Genomic DNA, 27,527 nt, shown 5'->3' with positions numbered 1-27,527 from the left:
CAGCTGAGCAGGGAGCCCCATGCAGGGCTGGATCCCAGGACTCTCAGATCATGACCTGTTCTGAAGGCAGATGTTTAACCGACTGAGCCACCCATGTGACCCAGATTCTATCGGCCTTATCACTAAGGAAACTCTAGAGGTTTTAGGAGATGCCAGGAACCAGAGACAAAGACCAAATACCTTTCTTTGAGACCACACCCTATATCATTTAAAAAAATAGTATATATACATATATGTGTCTGTCATTTATATAAAAGAAAAATAATAAAACATAAAACTTGTTATTTAGCAAAATATGGTACTCAGATGAAATATCTGTTCAATAAATGTAGAAATTATAAATATTTGGTTCATGCAATGAATATCTCTGAACTGAATTATTTCTTAAGAAATGCTTAAAATATCTCAGAAGGATTTTAGGGCGAGTTAAACCAGGTTTACATGGTCATTTATGTGGTATGATCTGAGGGTCACAAAACCACCACTTCCTCATTCCCACCATTGCCATTGGCCTTGCCACAGAAGTTGAGTTACCACATAACATGTTTTTTCCTTAAGTCTGTTTCCTGCATGAGACAGCATACAAAAGGAACACCGACAGTGAAAATAAACTCAAGAACTCATTCATCTTTCACTTACAAGTGTCTACCCTTTAATAACATCTCCTCAGTACCTCCTCCCTCATCCCAGCCTCTGGTAAGCACCATTCTTTTCTCTCTTTCTATTAATTCAGCCTTTCAGATTTCACATTTTAGTGATATTATGTAGTATTTGTCTTTATATAATTTGTCTCATTTACATAATTCCTTTAAGAACTTTCCATGTAGTCCTAATACATCTTAACCACAAAATTCATAAAACATTTGAACTAGAAGTAATTTGATAGATTACCTAGTATACTTTCTAATAAGTGTTTGATTCCCTCTAGACCATAAGTTGGCACTCTATTGTCCTTGGGCCAAATCTGGTCCACTTTCTGTTTTTTATGAATAAAATTTATTGAAACACAATCACACACATACACGGAACCTTGAAGAGAATGTAATTCTTGACTTAAATCTCACAAATACTGAGAAAGATTCCACTCTGGTTTTTCATTGCTGTTATTATCATTTTTAATCTTTTTTTTTCATTTTTAATCTTTTAAACTCCACATAAAACCTCTTCAAAAGTCTGAATTTGCTGAGCATATTGAGCCTATACTCCAGATCCCATAATTAGCTCTTATCTATTAGTAGCTCTCAGATCTTACCAGTAAAACTCAATCTAGCCCATTTGAGGTCTTTTCAGTTAGACTCTACTCAACCTGGTCAACTCAACAACAAAATAAAATTTGGGGTCCTAAGCAACAAAACATTTTTACTTCTTAGAAGGTAAAGAAGTGGCTAAAGTTGTTACTATTCATAATTCTAGTTTTAAATTTGCTTTTAATTGTTATTTTAATACTAAAGTTTGGTTCAGGATAGTATAAGCCCCAGTGAAGTTCAGATGTTTAATTCAGGTTAGAATTTACATTTACCAAGAAACCAATTGCTTAATTTCAGTGACAGAAAAATAAATGAGACATAATTTTGCCCTCAAGAAACTCACAATCTGGTAAATGACAAAAGAGCACAAATATAACTTTAATACAGAGAGAATAAATGTCATAATCTATCATGCATCAATATCATAGTATATTAAATATATTTATAGGTTACTTGACCTTGTACTAAATAGACTACTTATGGAATTAAAAAAAAGATAATTATATATTGTTTTCTAGGTGAGGGTGGGCAAGGACTCAAAGCAGAAGGTGTTTTCTGAGAGGATAAAAACAGAAATTAGAAAGAGAAAAAATACACTCTTTAGCTTGAGTGGAAGCTCAATGAAGGAAAGGGGTAAAAGAAGAGATGTCAGTGAGACTGGATAAAACCTTGGAATCCAGGATGATATGCCCAAGATAGAGATTGATGCATATGTGTCCTTGGATACTGTCAAAGTCATTTGGAGATAGTTGAGAGCTGTAGTAGAGTTCTTAAAATCACTCCGGTGTTCAGCTTCACTTGGTCACTAGAAATGGCAGACCATTTAGCTTCACATTCCCGAGCTTTTTTTTTTTTTTTTTAATAGCTTTATCAAAGTATAATTGATACACAAAAAACTGCTCATATTTAATGATTTTGGACATATACTCATGAAAACATCACCTTAATTAAGGTAATAAACATATCAATCATCTCCAAAAGTTTCCTTATGCCTTATTGTGTATGTGCATATCTTTGTGTGCTAAGAACACTTAACGTGGGATCTACACTCTTCACAAAATTTTAAGTGCACTATAGAGTATTGTTGACCACAGGTACTGTGCGATATAGCAGACCCCTACAACTTTATGCTTGTTGGAAAACAACTCATTTCCCTCTTCCCACAGCTATTGGCAACCACCGTTATACTCTCTGCTTCTAGGAGTTAGATAATTTTAGATACCTCATATTTGAGGAATCATGTGGTATTTGTCCTTCTATGACCTGGTGTATTTCTCTTAGCATAAGGTCCTCCAGTTCATTCATGTTGTTGCATATGGAAGGATTTCCTTTTTTGAGACAATGATAGATTACATTATCTGTATATGCCACATTTTCTTTATCCATTCATTTGTGAAGTTTGATTGTTTCTACATCTTGGCTATTGTCAATAATGCTGCAATGAACATGGGAGTGCAAATATCTCTTTGAAATCCTGATTTTAATTATTTTGTATATATCCAGCAATGGGATTGCTGGATCATATGATTATTCTATTTTAAACTTTTTACCTCCATACTGTTTCCATAGTAGTCATATCATCTTACATTACCACCAACAGTATATAAGGGTTCCAGTTTCTCCACATCCTTGGCAATTATTACTTGTTTTTTTTTTTTAAGTAATTGCCATCTTAACAGATGTGAGGTGATATGTCTTTGTTGTTTGATTCATATTTCCCTGGTGATTAGTGATGTTGAACACCTTTACATATACTGAGCTTTCTTTAAGAAGTTGGTATATTTATTTAAATATTTCCAACAACACTGAGTAAAGCACAGCAAAAAACAAAGCAAACAAATAAAAATGCCAAAAGAACCCTACAGACAAAACAAAAAATAAAATAAAATAACAAAATTACTTTGTGATTTTCACAAAAATTGCTTTTCAGTGGATTATCACAATATTCACCTGAAATCTGGGACAAAATCACCAAGACTACTGAGAGGAAAATTCTGACTCCAAAATCTGGAACAGCCAGCACAGCTGTGAAGCCAAGTTTATGGGGCTTACTAGGGCAGCAGCTGGGCAAGGACTGAACAAAGAGAATAATTCCAGTGCTTTGGAGCAAAGTGCAATGAAAAGCACAGCTTAATCTTCTCTTGGTGAAGCAAGAAAATCACATTTTTTTTTTTCAAATCACAAAGTGATCAGCACGTTAAATAACAATGTCATTTTTAAGGCACTCTGAAAAGTTCATGTTCTTCATCTCCCCCACACTCATTACTGTCATTCACAAAACACTGCGAAGTCAAATTTTCATCTCCCTTTGATTTTTAAACTGGGCATTAGAGAAACTTAAGCAATGTTTCATTTTGTTGGGAAAATTTGATTTAAAATAGAAAAAGCAAATGAGGTCCATGTTGACAGCATAACCTTTGGGAAAGAGGGATTAGAGGATGTGGCATTTCTTGTGTGTCCCTAACATTGGACTTCAGGGCAAAATGGTAAAAATAGACTGTGAGGAAGAAGTAGAAAGTCTGACAAAGATGTGTTAAAGTTTACCTTGGTTAAATTACCTCTTCAGTAGTTCTTTTACATAATATTTCAGCCTTCTGCTGATTATCAGAGGGGTCTTGAAAAAATTTAAAGTATTGCCATGTGATGTTAAAAATAAATCAGATTATCAATGAATAAAATCAGGGAGTATATGGCTTAAGAGCAGGAGTGGTCTAATAAATCCCACAGAATAGGCAAAGCTTCATAATTGTCTCACACCTCTCTTTTCTAAATCCCGTTTATATGTCTCCTATAATACTCCCTCCTCACCTCCAACTGTCAGGATCCTTATGCTTACTTGAAAGAATAATCAACAACAACAAAAAAATTGAATTTAATTCTTTCAAAGAAGTAATACAATTCAAAACAGATTTGTATGTGTGGAAATAGATTCATCCATTTTATTGAGGTGTATAAGCAGTCTCATTATTTTTATGAGAATCTGATGTTTGCGTATATGTGGAATGATGATTTTATGCTTCATCTGGGCATACCAAAACTTCTGAATATGAGCTGATTAGACAATGGTAGAAACCCACACTTTTTTTTCCAAAGATTTTATTTATTTATTTGACAGAGAAAAAGATCACAAGTAGGCAGAGAGGCAGGCAGAGAGAGAGGGGGAAGCCCCTGATGCGGGGCTCGATCCCAGGACCCTGAAATCATGACCTGAGCAGAAAGCAGAGGCTTAACCCACTGAGCCACCCAGGTGCCTCAGAAACCCACACTTTGACCAGAATAACGAAAGAGGAGAATCACCCAGGATCCAGGATGTTCTGTCCTAAATGTCATGTACATGGAAGCTACTAGACAAACTAATTCCACAAGTATTTCTGAATACAGCGAAAGTATATTTATATATTATGAGATATATTAACCACTGTTTACATGTATGAGATATGTGTAAGGTATGAGTTTGTGGGATGTCAATAAAAAATTGTGCGACACTCAGAATTAGACAAAAGAGATCTATTGTTAATATTAATGTTCTTCATCCCACGGGTTAGGTTTGGATGGAATCTCAGAATAACCAAAAATCTTCATAAAGATTTTGAGATTATTGCCTCAATGATTGTATGGAAAGAAAATCCTCATATTGGAAAGAAAACCCTGAACCGAAAGTTACAGATCACTTTCAGTTTTTTCTCTTAACTATCAGAGGAAAAGGAAAGCATTAAAGGGTGGGGGATGGGAGAGACTGATGTGTGTTTTGATAACAGACTAGCTCTCTGTGTAATTCTATAGTTGTCACTTTATGTTATCTTCTTTATTAAAGCTTGCTTTATTAAAGCCTGCTGGGACCAATATTGGTTGGACTGGGTGGTAACCTTCTCCAGGAAATGAAGCTGATTCTAGAGGGATGATGGTATAGTGGAGAGAGAAGTGAGAACAATAAAGTACAGATATTGAGTGTACCAGGCTCAGGGTCTTTGGCTGGAAGATAAAGTGAGCTTCAATTCTAATGACTCAGAAGTTGACAGAAATTTATACCCCTTATTATATAGAGATTATCCCCATGTAAAAAAAATGAGATATATTTCTACTCATCTTAAAAATCAATCATTTGAAATTTTTATGCTGAATTATTTGAGTAAATTAATCATAAAGGCAAGATTTGGGAAATTTCCTATGAGTATGTAGGTAAAAAACTTTAATGTCAATAAAAAACCCAAATAAGACACTGTGCCAAACACCACAAAGAATATTTTACTAATTTTAATCAGGAACTATTATAATTTTCTAAAGTCTTAAATTCCCAATAACAACATACCAAGTTCCTGGCAAGATGATCCACACCAGAGAATCTAAAACAGTTCAAAGTCTTAAAGAGGATGCATTTTATCTATAAATTTGAGCAGCAGAGCTCCCCTCAAAATAACTCAATGTTACTTGGAATCTACCAATCAAGTAGTTTCTAAGAGTGGTATTACTCTGCAATGGATGAAATAACTCACTGTCACTGTCATTTACTCTCCCCAACACTCAGTTTCTTCAGATATAAAGCAAGAACAATAACAAAACCCAATAAATGAGGCTGTTATAAATATGTGATATATTAACCTTGCCCACAGAAGTGTTCAATAAAGGGCATTTCCTATATAAATAAATACATGCAATTAATTGTGAACATCCAATGATGATATAAGTAGTAGAATACCATACTTAAGTTTTTATTTTATTAAGATAACTAAGGCATCAGTTTGCATGATAGTAGGCACAGAAATATGTTGAGAAGACTATAGTTTTGTAATGGTCCAGATAAAAGATTATGAAGCACCAATTTAAGGAAGTAGAGGTTGAGAAAAAGAAAAAAATTATACCTGTGGGAGTTGTTAAGAATCTAAAATTGCCAAAGTTTGATTAGAGATGGTAGAACAAATGAAGGGCATAGAGAAGTCAAACATATCCAGATTTCTGAAATGGAAAATGGAAAATGCTAATAGGGAAAATCTAAATACCTTACAGGTTCTTAATGATCTGCTTCTTTCCTACCTCTCTGACCTCCGTTTACAGCATAAATAATAGAACAAAGAGAATTTTTAAAAATATAAACCAAAGCACATCACTAATCTACTTAAATCGCTCCAATGAATCCCATTGCTTTTAAGATAAAGTCCAAAATTTCCATATGGTCTAGGATTGTCATGATTGAGTTCCTGTGCTTATATCTCTCGGATTATTTTATGCCTCATCCCTCCTGAATTTCTTATGTCTAAATCACACTGCTCTTTTCTCATTTGGAGAACACAGCAAGCACTCTCCCAACTCAGATTTTCCCACTTGCTGTCCTTGTGCCTTGAAGCTACTCTTCGCAAGCCTGGACAATTCTCCATTTGGCCTCACCTTAAATATTATCTCCTCAGAAAGAACCTCCTTGGCTACCCAGTTGTTTTTCTTTTTAATTGAAAACTAATTTTGTTATTATAGCGTTGTATTTATCTTTCTGAAAGGCATTGCTTAGAACATGTTACATACATTTATTCATTTGTTTGATTGTTTATTGTATTAGCACTTCCAAAGATTTCCAGCTGCATGAATGCAGGGACTATGTCACTCCGCTTTAGCCACTCTGTGCCTGTCCATTATCATGGCACCCAGCATGTAGTAGGCATGTAATACAAAAATCTCCATGAAAGGATGAATCTCCTTTTTCAAGCCATAGAGTTATTTGTGGCTTGAAAAAAATATCTAAATGGAAATATGGATTTATAATCATTGCCAGAAAGTAAGTAAAACCCTTGGATAAAACGTGATGACTAAAAAAAAAAAAAAACAAAGAGAAGGAGATGTGAACTAGGATTAATTCTGGGGCATTCCAATACTTTTAATAAAAGCTTTTTTTTTTTAATTCATAAAAGAGACACATATTTGTTGGAAAAATAATAAATGTTCTACTGTGCACTACCCAAACTAGTCTTATATATAGCTACTGTCAACTATTCTGTAAATATCTCTGAATATGTATTTTAAGAATATGCAAACCCATAGTTTCAATAAGTAAAGAGAAAATGGCATTTGCCGGAGTTTCAGGTAGATCAAGATTTTTGGTCTGGAAAATATCTTTCACTTGACAACTCACCACAGAAGGTAAGATCCCCTAAGAGACTGAAAGAACTGAAGTCTGAGCAAAATGAAGAAGGAGTTTCAGTGAAGAAGAGGAATAATTTGTGTGTGTCTCTGAGGAAATAAGAAGTTAAAAAAGTTGGGATAGAAACAAGGATGATGGCTAAAATTTCTGGGACCCTGGACTTAACATTTCTCTTTTTACCTCCTTTCAAACTTTCATAGTTTAAAACAAACAAAACAAAACAAAAACTTCACAGTGTGTGTGTGTTTGTACTTCAAATCTATCTTCATGCTTGGGCAGAGATGGGGGGAAAAAAAAAACATGAGAACTAGATAAAGTGGAGAGGACATTTATGTTCCAGATAACAGAATTAGATCATGGCTGAATTTTATAAAATTTTCTAGTAATAGCTGGATAACTTACATATACTTTTGTTTACTTTCATAGAAGCATATTTTACTACCTGTTCTGCAACTTCCTTTTATCATTTTGTCACAAAATTCATTCCATGTTAGTAAAGGCAGATTTTATTAACCTTTTTTTTTGTCATTTACTTTTTTAATTTATTTTTTATTTATTTTCAGCATAACAGTATTCATTATTTTTGCACCACACCCACTGCTCCATGCAATCTGTGCCCTCTATAATACCCACCACCTGGTGCCCCGACCTCCCACCCCCACCCCTTCAAAACCCTCAGATTGTTTTCAGGAAGTTCTATTTTTAATTTCTTGAGGAATCTCCACACTTTTCTCCAACGAGGCTGCACCAACTTGCATTCCCACCAACAGTGGAAGAGGGTTCGCCTTTCTCCACATCCCCTCCAACACATGTTGTTTCCTGTCTTGCTAATTTTGGCCATTCTAACTGGTGTAATGTGATATCTCAATGTGGTTTTAATTTGAATCTCCCTGAGGGCTAGTGATGATGAACATTTTTTCATGTGTCTTATAGCCATTTGTATGTCTTCATTGGAGAAGTGTCTGTTCATATCTTCTGCCCATTTTTTGATATGATTGTCTGTTTTGTGCATGAGTTTGAGGAGTTCTTTATAGATCCTGGATATCAACCCTTTGTCTGTAGTGTCATTTGCAAATATCTTCTTCCATTCCGTGGGTTGCCTCTTTGTTTTCTTGACTGTTTCCTTTGCTGTGCAGAAGATTTTGATGTACAGAAATCAGTGGCTTTCTTATACACTAACAATGAAAATACAGAAAGGGAAATTAGAGAATCGATTCCATTTACTATAGCACCAAGAAACATAAGATACCTGGGAATAAACCTAAACAAAGAGATAAAGGATCTGTATTCAAGGAACTACAGAACACTCATGAAAGGAATTGAAGAAGACACAAAAAGATGGAAGACCATTCCATGCTCTTGGATTGGAAGAATAAACATTGTTAAAATGTCTATACTGCCTAGAGCAGTATACTTTTAATGCCATTCTTATAAAAATTCCACTGGTATTTTTCAAAGAGCTGGAGCAAATAATCCAAAAATTTGTATGGAATCAGAAGAGACCCCGAATTGCTAAGGAAATATTGAAAAACAAAAATAAAACAGGGGGCATCACGTTACCTGATTTCAAGCTTTACTACAAAGCTGTGATCACCAAGACAGCATGGCACTGGCATAAAAACAGACACATAGACCAGTGGAACAGAGTAGAGAGCCCAGATATGGACCCTCAACTGTATGGGCAAATAATCTTCGACAAAATGGGAAAAAATATACAGTGGAAAAAAGACAGTCTCTTCAATAAATGGTGCTGGGAAAACTGGACAGCTATATGTAGAAGAATGAAACTCGACCATTCTCTTACACAGTACACAAAGATAAACTCAAAATGTATAAAAAACTCAAAATGTATAAAAACCTTAATGTGAAACAGGAATCCATCAGAATCCTAGAGGAGAACATAGGCAATAATCTCATCGATATCAGCCACAGAAACTTCTTTCAAGATATTAACCTTTTTAAAAATACCTGAATCAGGTATTTTCAATACAGATTGGCCTCATTTCTCAAAAAAACTTCTGCTAACTATGGATTTCACACAGTATTCCATACAACACTACATCTAAGCAAAAGACATGTGAATGAATGTGTATATGTGTGTTTGTGTGTGTGTGTGTGTGTGAGAGAGAGAGAGAGAGAGAGAGAGAGAGAAGAGCATGTGGCAATGGCTCAGTCCTACGTAATATGTGGGCCTTAAGATATGTCCCATCATCCACATGCAACTGGCCTGGTAGAAAGTTTCATTGGGCTGCTGAAGGCTTAGTTAGATGACCCAACTAAGCAAGTTTGGGGTGAAATCCTAGAGACTGGAGTATATATCTCAAACTATTACTCAATATTTTGCGCCTTTCCCCTAAAACCCAGATATAAGAAGCAAATGGTAGAGGTAATAATGGCTTACCAGAAGAATTTGTTCCCCTTTCCTCATGAGTTTTGATTCAATGAATTTGGCAGTTCTTATGCCCAAGGAAGTAATGTTTCTGTGAGTGGACATGTCCGTATTTTCCATAAATTGGAATTTGAGACCATCTTCAGATAATATAACCTTTTACAAAACTGAACCACTAGGAAGAGAAGTATTTTACTGGCTAAGAGGGTTGATCCTAATTATTAAAGGTCAATGAGTTGCTGCTATAAACTTTTTTTGTAAGAGGGCTATGTCTGAAACTCAAGGAATTTATTTGGAGTACATCTTGATAGTCCCTTGATAAATAGTTCTGATCACTGGAAATCTGCAGCAATTCAATAGAGATAAAATAATCAAGGATTCAGATTCTTTTTTTAAGATTTTATTTATTTATTTGACAGAGAGAGAGATCACAATAGGCAGAGAGGCAGGCAGAGAGAGAGGGGTAGCAGGCTCCCTACTGAGCAGAGAGTCCAATCCCGCCTTGATCCCAGGACCCTGAGATCATGACCTGAGCCGAAGGCAGAGGCTTAACCCTCTGAGCCACCCAGGGGCCCCAAAGATTCAGATCTTATAAGAGTAAATATTTGAGTCACACAATCAGGTAGAGAACCCATTTAGATAAACTGGGGACAGAGGATAAGATGACTTGGAATGAGTTGAAGAAATCAGCTATGCTATTTAACATAAATCTTATGATCAACTATAAAAACAGTTTCTCTATAAATTGTGTTTTATGGGGTTAAATTGTTTATATTCTCCCTTTTTTAATCCTTTGCTTTATTTAGGTTTTAGAATATGACTAGACTGGCAACACTTTAAAGGGGAACCCTCTTACACTGTTGATGGGAATGCAAGTTGTTGCAGCCAGTTTGGAAAAAGGTGTGGAGATTCCTTAGGAAATTATAAATAGAGCTTCCCTATGACCCTGCAATTGCACTACTGGGAATTTACCCGAAAGATAACTCTCTGTCCATCCAGGTTCTGGTAACTATTATTCCTGGTCTCAATCCTTAGAGCCTGGGGTAGGGACTAACCGAAATTTTATTAAACCTGGGGGTCTGCACCTTTGTCATGTTTTTCCCCTACACCTATACCTCATAACAAAATCCTTTTTGTGGGTTGCCTGAGTGGCTCAGTTGGTTAATCGTCTGCCTTCCGCTCAGGTCATGATCCTAGGGTCATAACATCGAGCCCCACATTGGGCTCCCCACTCAGCAAGAAGCCTACTTCTCCCTCTCCCTCTGCCTGCTGCTTCCCCTGCTTGTGCTCTCGGTCTAATAAATAAATAAAATCTTTAAAAAAAAAAACCCTCTTTATTATTGTGATATCTTGAATGTCTTGAATGTTTTAATTACCTTAACTGAGATAGCTTTACAGACATTCCTTCAATTTTCAAAAATTCACCTTTTTTTCCCTCATTTAAAAAAATAACTCTGTATTCATTGATTTATTACAGAAATATTTATTCTCCACTTACTTTAGTCAGGCTTTGTTCTGGGCTTTATAGACTATGTATGAACAATCCAGCAAACGTGAACTTACATTTAATGGGGGGAAAGGGAGCAGACAGTAAATAAATAAACATATTATATGCAAGAACATAAAGAAGGTCAGAAGTAATGGTGATGCAGTTGTTGTTCTATATAAGGTGGTGAGATAAGCCTTCATCTATTTTGCCATATTTGAGCAGAGACTTGAAGAAAATGAGGTAGTAAGAGTCAGGCAGATAACTGGGAGATTATAGGAAGAGCATCACAGCAAGTAAAATGGCTCTAAGGAGGAAAATGTGCTTGGCATGTCAGAGGAATAACCAAGAGGCCAACATACTGTAGTGGAACAAGCAAGGGGAAGAGTGGCTGAAAAGGTAGCCAGAGTGGTGGCTATGGGATGGGCCATGGGACAGTTGTTTTCACCTTAGGGTGAATAATCTTAAAAAAAAAAAAAATCAAAGATTCATCTCATTCAAATTAAATCAGAACCTGTGGATGAGGGCTCTAAAATTCATATATATTTTGAAAGCTTCCCAAAATATTTTAGTGTATAGCCAGAATTGAGAGCCACAGGTAAAAAGAAAAAAAAATATATCGTATACTCCCCCCAAAAAATACTTTGGCTTTTGGGGCACCTGAGTAGCACAGTCTTTTAGGGGTCTGACTTTTGGTTTCAGCTTAGGTTATCAGGGTCCTGATAGAGCCTTGAGTCAGGCTTCATGCTGAACACAGAGTCTGCTTAGACTTTCTCTCTTCTCATCCCTCTGCTACTGCCCCTATTCTCTGTTGCTTTCTCTCTCTCTCTCAAGTAAATAAATAAATCTTTAAAAAAAGATAACTTGGGGTTTTACCCTTAGAAAGACAGGAAGTCACTGAAGGGCTTTGAAAAAGGGAGAGATGTGATCTGATTTTTGTTTTCAGAGGATCTCTCTGACTCCTGTGTTTAAGATAGACTGTGCTGGAAGGTGGATAGGAAGAGCAAAGCAAGAAAACCAATTAAGAGACAATTGCCACCCACATGCCCAAGATGATGGTGAAAGTGAAAAGTGAAAGAGACAGAAGTAGTGAGCTTCTAAGGGTATTTTAAAGGCAGAATTAACCTAATCTGCTCCTAAGTTGTCTGTGAAACATCAGATAAAGAGAGGACACAATAGTATCTGCAAGGCTTTTGATCAAGGCAAATAGGATAACAAAATTCCTAAAATTGGGACGCCTGGGTGGCTCAGTTGGTTAAGCGGCTGCCTTCGGCTCAGGTCATGATCCCAGCGTCCTGGGATCGAGTCCCACATCGGGCTCCTTGCTCCGCAGGGAGCCTGCTTCTCCCTCTGACTCTTCCTTCCACTCTGTCTGCCTGTGCTTGCTCTCATTCACTCTCTCTCTGACAAGTAAATAAATAAAATCTTTAAAAAAAAAATTCCTAAAATTACTGAAATGAGGAACATTACAGGTGCAAATTTGGGGATAGAGTGGGATTTTTACATTCAATTTAATACATATTTTAGCTTTTAAATTTACTTCTTTATTGAAACATCCATTTAAGTTTGAGATGTCACTTAGACTTCAAGTGAAGATTTCAAATAGGCAATTTTATGTGCAATTATGAAATTGAGAACTGTTGACCACCAATGTAACTCATTAAGTCTTCAGCATACAAGCAGTATGCTATTACCTGAGTGGTGATGGAATGAGGAAGTGCAGGTCCACAAGAAAGCAGACACCTGAGGACTGAGCTTTAGGACACACCACACATGAGAAATCTTAGAGTTGAAGACAATCCAGAAAAGGGAAGTGGGGTGGGGGGTCACATGGGAAGAGGAGAACCTGCAGAAAGTGCTATCCTAGGAGCAAAGTGAGGAAAGTCTTTAAAGAAAGAAGAGTGAGTAACTATGTCAAAGGCTGCTTATAAGTTACAAATAATAAGGACTTCAAAATCTCATTAGATTTAGCAAGATAGAAGGCATTGACCACCTTTTGGTGAGAGCTGAATGGTGGAGTGCTATGGACAAAAAAATGACAGAAAAGAACTGGTGACTGCAAAATAGGCAACTACACATTTATTCTAATGGCAGGAAGAGAAATGCTCTGATAATAGCACAAGAGCTGTGAGGTTATAGAAGGGTTTTGTTTGTTTGTTTGTTTTGTTTTGTTTTGTTTTGTTTTGACATGAAAGATGTTACGGCATGGCTGATGGAAAAGATATATTTAGACTTACTCATTTGTCATCAAATCTGCAAATATTAATATCAGTGTTTGTCTTTTGATATTGTTGCTGAAAGCACTAATATTTAAAGGGAAGAATATGAAGAATTAAACAAAATCTGAGAATTCATTAGCCACTACACAGAGTAAGACAGAAGACTGCCAAAATCATGCATCAGGAATATATAATAGTTTTTTTTTTTTTTAAAAAAAAGGAAGAAGAATGCAGAATAGTTTAGGAAGTCAAACCAAGACAGGGCCAAGGGATAGAAGCTATAAGAGATTTATATTAATTCCAGGGGGATTTCATGAAAGTAAGTATTTGGTAGAATTCTTAAATCAATCTCTTCTCCCAGGCCACTTGGATCTTCAGGGTAGGGTGTGTGTGCCTGTACATAAACTGAAGAGGAAAGAGAAAAGGAACCTTAGTGCTTGAAACTGGCCGTGTTTAATCTTTCTCTCTATAAGTGAGCTTTAATGCTCTTCGATCACCTGAACAAGACGCCAACATGTATATCTCTTTTAAGACAGAAGTGGTATATATTTTGAAGATCCGATATATAAAAGTAGTAGGTCTTTAAAACCATTCTGCATTCTGTCATTTTACAGAAAACATGTATATTTCTAAAAATAAAACAAAACCTAGGTTATGGAAGTCCTTAGCCAGAAGTTTGAAGGCATTTACATATGCATTTTAATATAAAAATGTAGTCACTTAAATGCATAGTGTATCCATCTCAACTCAGAGCCCTCTTAAACTACATAATTGCAACAACTCTTCTATTGCCATCTGCCATGAAGACAGAATTCACTGAAAAAGAACCAGATGTGGTAAACAAATTAACACGTGCACCATTGTCAAATGCTGCTGTTCTAAAGCGTGTAAGTGACATGGCAATTAATGCCTGTGAACAGCTGGTTTTAAAGAGTATGAAAAGTGATTACTTTGCCCCATAAATGGACAAATCCACAGATGTTTCAGGTTGTGCTCAGTTGTTGGCATTTGTAAGATATATTTTGGAAAACACTGTGAATGAAAGCATGCTGTTTTGTAAAACTTTGCGGGATCGCATAACAGAAGAAGAAAACTTTCTGAAATATTTCAAGTGACAGCACAGATTTTAGGGTAAGTGGAATCCAGTTTGCAGTTCTTAATATGGACGCCAGCAAATCAAAGATTAGAGGTAAAAAAAAATAATCTTTCTTTACAAATGCCTTCTGGATATATTGTGCTATCCACCACAATCATCTAAATGACCATGTCTCTGCAGAGATGAGAATAAATTCCATCACTTCTTGAATCTCTTCAACTTGCAGATCTTCAATGGCAATGATGGAAAAATTTTAAATCATTGCTAATTAAAATGAGCTCATGTGTTGCCTTTCTTTCTTGATCAAAAATTAAACTTGGCAGACTAATTAATAATCATTTAGATTTACAAGGTCAGATTCCTGGAATATCCTTCCTTTCTCACCTTTTTTTAAAATTTATTTTTTATTTATTTTCAGCGTAACAGTATTCATTATTTTTGCACCACACCCAGTGCTCCATGCAATCCATGCCCTCAATAATACCCATCACCTGGTACCCCTTTCTCACCTTTTGAATGATATAAACATTTTTGAGACAAAGGTAATTGCATCCCTATCATTGCTGACACAATTGAAACTGCTATAGAAGTTAGTCAATAAAATTAGAAGGCAATATTAGGTTTATCTTCTGTGGAAAAATATATATAACCACCCACCAGATTGATCATTTAATAATCACTCATAAAGCAACTTGGAAAATATTGTATGGTAAGAAAATAGAGTTGAGTTTCTCAAAATAATTATATTATTTTATTTCTAGAATCACTTTATAAGTATGAGGTTACTTTCCATATTTATCTTTAAATGTGAGTTCTTTATTATTTATCAAAATAGAGTCTCAGCCTTAATATTACACAGCATCACACAACAATTTGATTATTGACTGTATTTCAAATGCATCAGAAAATATATTCAGATTATATATAGAGCTAATTTGAGTAAAAAACAATATGAGTCAACTGTTTCACATGTCGAAGAATTATTATAATTATGGTAGTTCAGTGGCATAAGTTCCTACTCAAGATTATAAATTAAAAATAGAAGAGTGCAGCATTAAAATCAGAGAGGAATGTGGATTGTTTTCTAATTCACCAAGGACCAGAGTTCATAGATATAAAATGACTCACTTTCAATCAACCATTCTTAAGTAATACAAATAGAGATAGTGATGCACGAAGAAGCCGATTCAAAACCACCCAAAACAAACCAGAGTCGTATCTTTCTACTCTTCTCCCACATCGACAGTATCTGCACATTCCTAGCCACCCTGCTATATCACCTGCTTTCTCTTAAGATTCTAGTTTAAGAAAAAAATCACATTGGGTCCCTCTCTTATGTGTCTGAAAGAAAGAATAGACATCAACTGATTGAAAAGAAAAGTGAAAGAAATGGATTAGTTGTCAAATACATCTAAAGTTTTTCTTTGTATTAGTATGAAAAGAACTAAAAGAAGAACTAAAATCTCTCTCTATATATTTTCTTATGGACACAGCAGAATAACAGAAACAAGATTTACTTTTCTACTTTAAAGAATTAAAAAAAAAATCTATAAAATGACGGACACTAGACCACAGGCATAGCAGGATAATAATCTTGGAGAGAAGGAAAACAAAAAGAAGTGAGCTCTTTGATAGCTCTGGGATACTATGTAGACAGCATATTTAGAAATGTGAGTTGAGAGACACAGTTTGGATTTCAAGAAGGCCAAGGCAAGTAGAACTGCACGACGGAATATTATAGAGGACAGAGCTGAAGATGGAGGGCAAGGGAGAGGGAGAGAGATCTAGAGAAATACAGTTTTCCGTTGAGACTTCACCTGAGTATAATCAACACATGCTAGGAAAAGAACTTAACAGAACATTCTCAGAGTTTACACACAGATAGAAACAGTTAGTTTTAATTAGAAAATAGTTTAGTCTCACTAGAAAGATCTTCAAATGATGTGCTTTGAGTAGAATCTTAGAAAATTGTTGTTTCATTAATAAGGCCATATTAAAACAACATTATTCTAGATCCACCTAGCATAGTGAACTTCAAAAGAATCAAATTGCTTCCAACTAGCTTAACTGCACACAGAATAAGATTTTAAGATACATAAAGGCACAGAAAAATTATAGCACCCCAATCATGAAATCCATAACTGGCATAAGAAAGAGAAGGACGGAAGGAAGGAAGGGAGGTAGGGAGGGAGGGAAGGAATAAATTACCAGGCATATGAGGAGGTCAAGCAAATATAACTCATAACGAGACGAAAATTTAACCAACAGAAACAGAACAAATGAAGGAGAGAGACACAGATAGTAGATAAGGAAAATAAAGCTACTATTATAAATATGCTTCACTTATGCAGAAAGATAAAGAAGGAAGCATGAATATAAAAAGTAAGGACAGGTAAGATATAAAAATGGCCAAAATTAATTTCCAGTTATAAAAAATTACATCTGAAATGAAAAATGCATTGGATAGGATTATAGTAGATTATATTCTGCAAATAAAAGATAAAGGAAGTTAAATACACATGAAAATAAACTATATAAGATGAAAAACATACAGAAAACATAACTTACAAATGTACCATACTAATAATGTAAGATGTTAATAATAGGGAAAGCTAGTTGTGGGGTATAGAAGAATTCTCTGTACTATCTTTGCAACTTTTCTGTAAACTGAGAATTCTAAACTGCATATTGCATTTAAAAAATTGAATGGGGGCACCTAGGTGGCTCAGTGGATTAAGCCGCTGCCTTCGGCTCAGGTCATGATCTCCGGGTCTTGGGATCGAGCCTTGCATCGGATTCTCTGCTCAGCAGGGAGCCTGCTTCTCCCCCCACTCTCTGCCTGACTCTCTGCCTACTTATGATCTCTCTCTCTGTCAAATAAATAAAATCAAAAAAGAAAAAAAAATGACAATACAAAATTTTTAAAAATAAATAAATTTAAAAAAAAATTGAATGGAGAATAGTGAGCTGAGGGAGAGAATCAAGCAGCCTATATTTATGAATTAGGGTCCCAGCAGAGGAGAAAGAGCTGTCAGAGGCAGGAAAAAAATATTTGAAGAAACAATGGTCAAAGCCTTTCTAAATTTGATGAAGCTACAACCTACATATTAAAAAAGCTCACGGAAATCCAGGTGAAGAAACATGAAGGAAACCACTCCAAGATGCATCATAATCAATTGCTTTAACTGTTCATGATCCATGTGACAAGAAGAATGTTGTAAATTCCTTCTCATTTTCTGCATTTCCATTCATACACTGACCTCTGACTTCCTCTCCAGAGTCATATCATACACTATTGTCTAGATTTTTTATACAACTAGAATATTCAGGAAAACTAATTTATAGTTTCATGTGTTCACTTCTGCATTAAATGCATTAAATGATTTTCCTGTTCTTATGCAATCCAGGACCACATACTTTTTTCCAAACATTCTGCTCAAATGTCACTTCTTAAAAGTCTTCTCCAAGTTTATTCCATGAGCTCTGTAGGTCCTCTGGGAACGTTTGCTGAATGAATGAGAAGATGGATGTCTAAATGGAGTTCTCTAAGGCTTAAAACAAGGAAAAAGGACACAGAAATTGAGAGGAAGTTAGATCACAAATCTAAGCCAGTACATTGGTACAAATGTCCTTGAAATTCCTTTGAGGAATGAGCACCACTGGATTAGTGGGTGATTATTGCAATTTAACAGGAAAAGATGGATTCTTACGGGAATGCTTTCTCAGGCTCTTTGCATTCAGTTTCATCTCTCTTATGACTGGGTGAGAATGGAAACATTTTCTTACAGTTCCTTCAGTTTCTGCAGAGGAATCCACACACAAAAGCATGCTGATGCCTGCATAGGTCTCAGCAGCCATGGAGATAATGACGTCAGGGTGCAGTCAGGTCTCATGATACCGTTTTGAAAATCTAGATTTCATGGAATAACAATAGTAACACACACAATTTGTCTTGTAACCAAACTTTTTCAAGGGCCAAGGGTAGGACTAGGGTGATACAATGATGTTACTTGTCTCAGCACAAAATTTAAAGAGGCACCCAAAATCTCAGTAATCATACTCATTTTTTTTCTTTTTCCTCAGTTCTTAATATGTCTCAGAATGATGCATTCACTGGTTCTGGATAAAAGTTATGATTTGACAAAAAAAAAAAAAAGAACAGAAAACAGAAACAAAAAACTATGTCCACACCCTTTAGTTGTATACCCATTTAAAATGTATACTTGTTACTTAGCTGGGAGAATTGCCACTTCCTTTAGCTCATCCCCTGCCCCCGCTCCCCGCAAAAACAAGTTGGAAACAAATGCCACGGTGAAGTCCACCTTCATGGTCAGGTTATAGTTGGCCAGTCCAAACAAATACCTGAGAGGATACAGACTCTTGTCTGACTCTGAGTTTCCTTAGGGAAACCAGTTGTCTTCAAGATCTTAATCTTTTAAATGGATAGAAATAGTACTATGCAAACAAACAAGAAATACAAACAGAAACGCCCATGTTAATCTTAGGGGGTACCACACTGTGAAATTTAAAAATATATATATATTGCCTGACCTTTATTGACTTCAAATATAAGTGTTCTTAATTTCAAAGTTAAGACGGATTTTCCAGTAAAAAGTTTTGACCTTAGCTAGCTCACCGATCTGAAAGCAAATACTTGCAGAAATACAGCTTTGCTTGGCTGAGTTCGTGCACCAACATCCGACAGTAAGAGTGAGGCAGCTTTAGTGCACTGTGCTGAACAGAACTGCAAGGAATACCATAGCCTCAAACTTACAGCCCCCCTTGACCAGATGCCACAGCTATGGAGTGTGATCTGTGTCAGACCAACAGAAGGGACAATGGAATCAGAATTAAGTTGATGGACTTTGAACTTGGACTTAGAGTGCAATACACGCTAAGGCTATAGACTGAGCACAGCTCAATCACACAGCTCTTAGTCACCAAGAGCTGACTCTTCCAGGCTGCTTTACTGTCTATAACATGTCTTCATCAACAACTCCTTTGAGCCTCCTAGCTCAAATAAAAGAACTGATGTAAATAATGTAAGCATTGATATCACATACTATGTGAAGAAACACGAGACCTGAAATAGATTTGTTCCAAGTTCAACATGGTAAGATTTGGAGTAGTTCCTGAAGCTATCTGGTCCAAATTCAGGATATTTAAAATTTTACATCCTTCTCTGCATTACATTGTCATATGCAGAGTGGAAAGAACATCAAATTTCTTTTTCCTTTTCTCATATCAGTATATGTTGAAAATGCCTTGCCTTTATTTTTGTAAACTTCAAATCTTTAATTTTGAAACAAACTCAAAGGTACAAAAAATTGCAAGAGAATAAACAAATAATTTTCCCTTTATCATTTGAAAGAGTTATTTACAATGATCCCCCACGTGTGTAGTTTTAAAACAAGAACACTGGGGCACCTGGGTGGCTCAGTCTGTTGAGCATCTGCCTTTAGCTCAGGTCATGATCCCAGGGTTCTTGGATCAAGCCCCACTTCAGGCTCCCTGCTCTGTTTTTCCCTCTGCCTCCTGCTCCCCCTTCTTGTGCTCTTACTCTCTTTGTCAAATAAATAAGTAAAATCTTTAAAATAAATAAATAAAACAAGAACATATTTTCTATGGAGCACAACAGAATCATCAAAATAGAGAAATTAACAATGACACATCACTACCATTTACTCAACAAAGTTGAATCCAAGCTGCCATCTGAGTCTTGCAAAGTGTTCCAGAAATGTTCTTTAACTGCAAAAGAATACAATTCAGAAAACTGTGGGGGGGTGGGGGGTAGGGGGATGGTGTTTGTATTTAATCTTCCTCTTCAATATGAAACTTTTTATCAATCTTTCATTAGCCTTCATCACACTGCATCTTCACAGATACAGGCCAAAAATTTCATAGACCATACCTCAATTTGCGTTTATCTGATGTTTCCTCACAACTAGATTCAGACTGTACATTTTAGGAATATCACAGAAGTAATATTGTGTTCCCATGGCATCTTATTAGATTGAACAAGGTTTCAGTTTGCCTTATTACTGGTAATGTTAATTTTGATCACTTGGTGAAAGTGATATCTACCGTGCTTTTCCACTACACAAACTTACAGTTTATTCATTATTTTTCTGTATCACTATGAGCCATGGTTCCCTATTTTATTCAGTAGGCTGTAATCCACTAACATCATTATTTATTTTGATATTCAGTTGTCCCACAATTGTCCAGTGGAAGTCCTTCAAGCTGCCTTCTATGTTCTTTTGTTTATGCCCCTTCATTGTTTGAGACTTTTATTATTCCTAGTACATGGTGTTCTAGACTCATGTTGTCCTTTTCTGGCCTACCTCTGGGATGAGATTTTCTGCAAGGATTCCTAGTTATTTTGGGGAAGAACAGAATTTAGAAACAACATCTGGGCTCATAATGTGCTTATTAAGATTGGGATGCCCTTGTTTCCAGACTTTCCACATGAAAAAAAAAAAAAAAAAAAACTAGGAAAGAACATATATGAAGACATACAAATTTACATCTCTATTTATTCCTATACTGAAAATCACAGGTTTTCATTAATGTCTTTAATTTCAATATGATACTGCTAAGTTCTTGTTAGCTTCCCTATTTCCATATTTGTAATTTCCATCTCTGATGGTGAAAAATCCAGTTCTTATTATCCCTACCTGATATATTTATTTATGTGATCAATCGCCCTCTGTGCAATTGATCTCCTAATACTGCTGCCATCTTCTTTATGCACAGATTCCTCTCTCATCCCACTTTGGCTCCAACGCTTTGCACCAGGCTGCACTATTCCCACCACATATGAATACCCTTCTCTCCATCCTTTGCTCCCATTTCCTGGACAGGGTTTCCCTACTATACAGAAAATATTCTCACTCCATCCTCCTTACCCCACTTAGGGTCCAATACCTCCTGATGATATGGTCTTCTAGGTAGAAATACTCTCTGCTGGCTACAGTGATGATAACTATGTTGGACAGTCATTCCACACAGATGCCCTTCTCAACCCACTTGGACTTGCACACCTAGTGAAGAGATAACCCTGGGGATGACATCTTCAGACTGTTCATAATCTGATCCTTCATGCCAAGATTCTCTCCTCCTACACAAGCTGGAATGTTCTCCTTAGGTCACTCAAACATGGACACTGCACTGGATTAACCTCTTCACATGCCCCTCAGGCTCCAACACCCATGCCAGGCCATGCTGTAACTCCCACATTTACATGTCCTTTTCTTACCTTGCTTGAGCCCTGAAGACTCCCCACCACCCTCTGCCCTGCTTGAAATTCACCTCATTACTTTTGAGATTCAACATCTAGCATAGGGCCAGCCTCTACTCACCACATGAACATCCTTCTACACTACTTATATCAGAAATCCTAAAATATCAGCCATATGTTCATGGGGACATGCTTCTCACCATGTTTTGGCTCTCACATCCCAGGTCAAGCTGCCTCTTAGTGGGCATTCCTAAAGAGGTTTGGGTTTTGATCCTCCCCATTGGACCATCTCCTCTTGGAAAATCCACTTTATTCACACTGATTATAACACCCCACACTGAGCACTGTGCCCCCACCCCTGGCATGGACTTTTATTGTTGGAAGACTGAACTTTTCAAGATGAATCAGAAAATGGAATGGGAAGAGGAAGAGTAAAGCTTTGTGTCGAAACACAGATAGGACGACTTTCTCTCTTACCATTGCCCTCTTTGTTTTTCAATAGGCATTTTATTCATAAAACTGATTTCCAAGTTCTTTCATCCTGATCAGAAGCCATAGTCTCAGGTTGCTTACTAAGTCACATCAGGAAATGATGTAAATGAACTAAGTGTAGGAACCACATTCTTTAATAAATCAGCAAAATAAGCACATGTAGGAAGAGGAATATTCTTTTAGAGGAATATATTTTAAAAGATGCCTTGGAAAAAATGCTTTTTTTATGACACCAAATGATTAGGAACCATTTTCCATGATCTTAATTCTTTTGAGAGAATAATTGTCAGCTGACAATAATTAATTGGAAAAGTTTTGTTAATTGGACAAGACTGACTTTACAAATGAATAAAACCAAATGATTTTTTGATTTATTAGAAAAAATATGAAAAATAATAGGAAAAAAGCTTTCAAGCTGTAACATCAGCTGGGAATTATTTTGACAGCACACTTTATAGGGAAAAGTATGTTTGAAATATGCTGGCCTAGTTGTTCTTTTTCAGAACCTTATTTCATTTTTATTTTTAGACTCTTTCCTTACTGAGTATGTTCTTGGCCTTTGAAATACACTATATTGCTTTTTAAAGTGTGTTTATATGTACCTTACTTTAAAGAAACTGGATATATGTGAGAAACAGAGCTCAGAGTGAAGACTTAAAGCTTTCTGGGTTGCAAAGTCTGATGAACTCATATGGTTTGTAGGGTCAGATCAACTAAGGTCATTTTTAGATGATGCATGGTAGCTAAGTAGATCCCTATTACAATGTCACCAAGACTAAGATGGCTAACCTGCTTCATTATTAGGTCACTCTTCACACTCTGAGCAGCATATCAGAAAGGACAAGAAGTCTAAAGTGGGATGTGTATGAAGACAATCTCAGCATCACCTATCCATACACACTATTTTTTTCTCCCACATCAGCACCTTTAGATTAAGGCAAAGAAATCTGGAATGAAGGAGGCTGAGATAGTTAAAGTACTGTATAGCTAAGTCTTCTGAATAAAACAAAGGGCACAAAGCATTGCTGCTTTTACGATCAAACATAGAAAAGTACATTGTAGCAATGGTTACAAAGGAAATGCAAAATATTTATATATACAATGGCAGAAAATGTGCCTGGAAACCAGGACAGACTAGCGCTGCATTCATGCCACTGCATATGGTACATGAGGTTTGCTGCAGAGGCAGCCGTAGAAAAATGTGCCATCTAAAAATAATTGCAGGGACACCTGGGTGGCTCAGTTGGTTGAGCAGCTGCCTTCGGCTCAGGTCATGATCCCAGCGTCCTGGGATCGAGTCCCACATCAGGCTCCTTGCTCAGTGGGGAGCCTGCTTCTCCCTCTGCCTCTGCCTACCATTCTGTCTGCCTGTGCTTGCTCTCTCCCCCTCTCTCTCTCTGATAAATAAAATAAAATCTTTAAAAAAAATAAAAATAAATAAAAAAATAATAAAAATAATTGCAAATGGTACAAACCCAATACTGCTGCTCTGATCTTATACAAAAATCTTCACAGCACTTTTTCTACATACAACTCTGAAAGACTTAGAAAGGCCTACATGTAAAGATTCCAAGTTAAGTACATGTCAGAAAGTTTCAACTTTATTCATGCTCTTGAGTTTATTGTTTACTGGTCACTTTTACTCTAATTATATCACACTTAATTTGTTGTGGCCCAAGGAATCCTTTTTTTAATATATGAGTATCCAGATTTATTCAAAACATAAATTCATGAGTTTATAAAATTGCTATATATATTATATACATATTATATGGTTTTCCCCAGTAACATATATGGTTATATAAATTGCCATATATATGTTTTATATTATGTATTATATATGGTTCTCCTAAGTAATGAACTTCCTTTTGATTTCTCACATTAAATCACTGTACTCTGATCCAAACTTTGACAGCAGTTATCTCCCACTATCTCTTCTTGCTTTGACTGCTATCTGGCCAGACTCTAGATCTCAGCCAATCTTCTCGGCTTGCTTGATTTGAAAAGATCTGTCGGCTTCACCACCACTCGAATCCTCCTGAACTACGCCTGGTGGGACTTCCCCTCTGTGCTTCCCTTGAAGGACAAAGGAGTGGAAACTTTTAGTGCTGGTTGTACTTCTTATTAATGTCAAATGAGGCTAAGTAGGATTTTCCTTGTCTTCCAAAAGTGAGACCCAATCAGAGGAGATTGTATAATAACTAAAATGAGACAAACCCTTAGGGAATGCTGTGAATATTATTAGAGAAAATTATTCTCCTTTCCAAAGCCAAGGGATCACCCACTTAAGAATGGATGCCCAGAATAAAGGGAGAGAGTTTTGTTCCCCAATGGCTGTCTGCTTAGGCAGTGAACTTGCCACAGTATGAGAGAGGCAGAAAGGGAGAATTAGAAATATATGCTAGAGCTAAGAAAGATGGAGCTGAATGGAACTCCTTATCCTTCACCAGTTGTCAATGTGTGTTGTAAACAGACAGAAAGAAGTACATCAGTAAGAGATCTGGGGTAGATTGATGTTAGTGGGAAATGAGTGGCATTGGAATAGGTCTAGTCAGAGCCTTATTTCTGGTATCAAGAAACTGTGCTATTTAACACCACTTTGGAAGGGAATCTTAACATCGAATAGGTGTCCTTCCAAGAAAGCCCGTATTTAAGTAACTGCTATATAAAAAGCAAGAATAACCAGTTTCAGTTTTCTAGAGAAACAACTATAATCAACCTAGCCAAATTGCCATCAGCCCTGGTTAAGTACAAGGAACACTCCCATTTCTCTCTCTCTATTCCTCCTTCTAAGTAGCCCTAGAAAGGGAAGTGTGTAAATAGTGATCCTGTCAGATTCCCTCTTCCTGCTCCTCTTTCAAAACACTGAAGTCATAAGAGACTTTGCCTGGGATGGTGGGAGGAAGAATAAAAGTTTGATTCTAATTTAATGTGAATGCTTATTAAATAATGGGACAGCATACTAAATACTGAAATGAAACTCTTCTAATTACTGAGAAATGACTAAGTTTATTGAAAATCCCAAGATATTAATGGACTCACTGCATAGTAGTATTTGGATACATAAAACTGTTACTTGTTTATATCATCAAAAGTTGATATTTCTTAATAAACTGTTTTACTAGTTAAGTGACCCTGACTTCATTTACACTTTTTGAATTTTGGAGTTGAAAGTGTGACTTTAAATTTGGACAGCTAAAGTTATAAACAATGGAAATCCATGAAGGAGAGCAAAGAGCTGACAGGGTGGAAATGCTTTTCCTTCTGCCTTTAGTCAGTAAGAAGAAAAAGGGCTCTACCGCATGGATTTGAAGGTCAACATTGTATGGTAAAAAGATTTAACTGAATTTAGGACAGAAGGAGAACACTGAAGGAAGACCTATCTCAGGCATTAGGAGGTAGGAAATGACATTAAATGTCCAGAGCTGGGTAAGACAAGCCACAGAAAGGGAAAGAGGGGTATGACAATCCTAAAGCCAAATGTCAAAGCAAGACAATTTTTAGAATTAAAAGCAAACAAAAAAATAAAACTAAAAAACGCAGAGGCACAAGTCTTGAGAGGCCCAAAGACAATTAAATTGAAATACTCTTTAGGCATATTTTCATTTCACTAAACAAGTATCAATGAGTATCAAACCTGCTAATTAATGGGACTTTAGGAGTGAACATGATACAGTCATTTCTTGTCCCCAAATTGCTTATAATCTAGATACACTGAAAGAGCCTAATGTTTTCTCTCTCCCATTTCTTGCCAATTAAAATGTTTTATAAATTTTATATTAATAAAGTATTTTTGATTCTCTCAATGTAGATTATTTTTAAAAATTTCATTACAAATTCACTTTTTAATCCTGTTAACAGCTGAATTCTATCAAAATTCTTGTCACTGGGGCAATGGTTTTTGCAGGCAGTCAGTCTAGACAGAATTAAGCATAAGACTCGCTTGGAAAGCTATAACTGTACATAGAGGCCACTGTTTTTGTCTACCTGGACCACAAAATACTGGTTGCCACAACCAGGCAGAGTTGGCTTAGCAGGGTTGCTAAATATAGGTATTCTATAGTCATTCATTAAGTTGAGGATTGTTCAGTATGGATATATGATGATAATTACACCTGTCCAAACGCTATGGGTGGAAGAGGACTGTAATCATTTCTCTTTGGTTATATCCTTCAGTAAGGTTCTTCTGATTTCTCTTTCACAAAGTATATGGTGAGAGCTCTAAGGGTTGCATTTCTTTAAAGTTTTTGTTGGGCTACCTTTTCTCTTTGAATTGCTCAAGTCTATTATTTCATCTCTGGTATACGTACTGTTTTATCCTGTCATGTACAAGACATATTACTACTTAAGACAACTTTTGGTTGTTATATTTTGCATTTGTTCACAATAACATTCCTTAAGTACAGAAGTTTTGCTTTGTATAACAAACTTTAAAATGTTACTGTTTTTTCTTTACTTATTAATGGGAATGGCCAGAGTTACTGTGATCTAACTCTAGTTTAGTTAAACAGGTTATCTGTACTCTACTTCCTACATATTTTCACTCTGCCACCATCACCATCATGCATATCTGTGAAGTCTCGGCCTTGTTACTACTTGGGAAAATTTTGAGGGGACAGTTCATTCCATAGATGCCCACGGGGATGGCTGACTTCTGTTGCATCTGCATTACAATTCAACTTCTTCCTCTGTCCTGTCCTATTCCCTTCACGTTCCTACAGCTGTTGTTCCAGTATGTCTTCCCCAGTGCAGTTTCTGCACACAAATTCCTATCCTAGATACTGTTTTTGAAGACTGTGATCTAAGCCAATTGGTGTCAAGAGCGCTTCTAAATAGTGAACTATAAAATGGGATATTAGAGCTAGGCGACTGGCTGGCCACCACGGTGAATCCTATTGCTGATAGTACAGGGGGTACTGGTAAGCCCTGGTATGCTAGAGCAATGCAATTCACCAGTAGTGAATAAGTGAAAATAACTGCATTAGGGAATACAATATCTCAAACATTTAAGAAATAAAAAATAAGTAGTCATTATAATGTAGGAATTCAGTGTCTCTCATGGGGAACTATCAATGTACTAGAAAAAGACAAAGACTCTTGATTGATCACTGTTGTAAAGCAATATGTTAAAGTTACAATGTCTCTTCAGAAATACGCACAAAATATTCATATTTTCTGAAGCTAGAGAACATGGGCTTCGATAGAGTAGAGTAGAATCCTGAGATTAAGGA

General features: G+C 36.2%; 1 long non-coding RNA gene across 1 annotated transcript in view; it reads left to right on the top strand.

Annotated features, from left to right (window-relative positions):
- The first annotated feature begins 614 nt into the window (after window positions 1–614).
- LOC309843587 overlaps window positions 615–27,527 on the top strand; it is a 75,982-nt gene continuing 49,069 nt past the window's right edge. Inside the window, exon 1 of the long non-coding RNA XR_014300231.1 lies at window positions 615–696. This is a non-coding gene — a long non-coding RNA (uncharacterized lncRNA). The remainder of the gene's footprint in view (window positions 697–27,527) is intronic.

This window comes from Mustela nivalis (genome assembly GCF_964662115.1).
Source record: "Mustela nivalis genome assembly, chromosome: 11".
Classification (NCBI taxonomy): Eukaryota; Metazoa; Chordata; class Mammalia; order Carnivora; family Mustelidae; genus Mustela; species Mustela nivalis.
The sequence above is the reverse complement of the archived record's forward strand: the minus strand, read 5'-3'. Positions and strand labels throughout refer to the sequence as shown.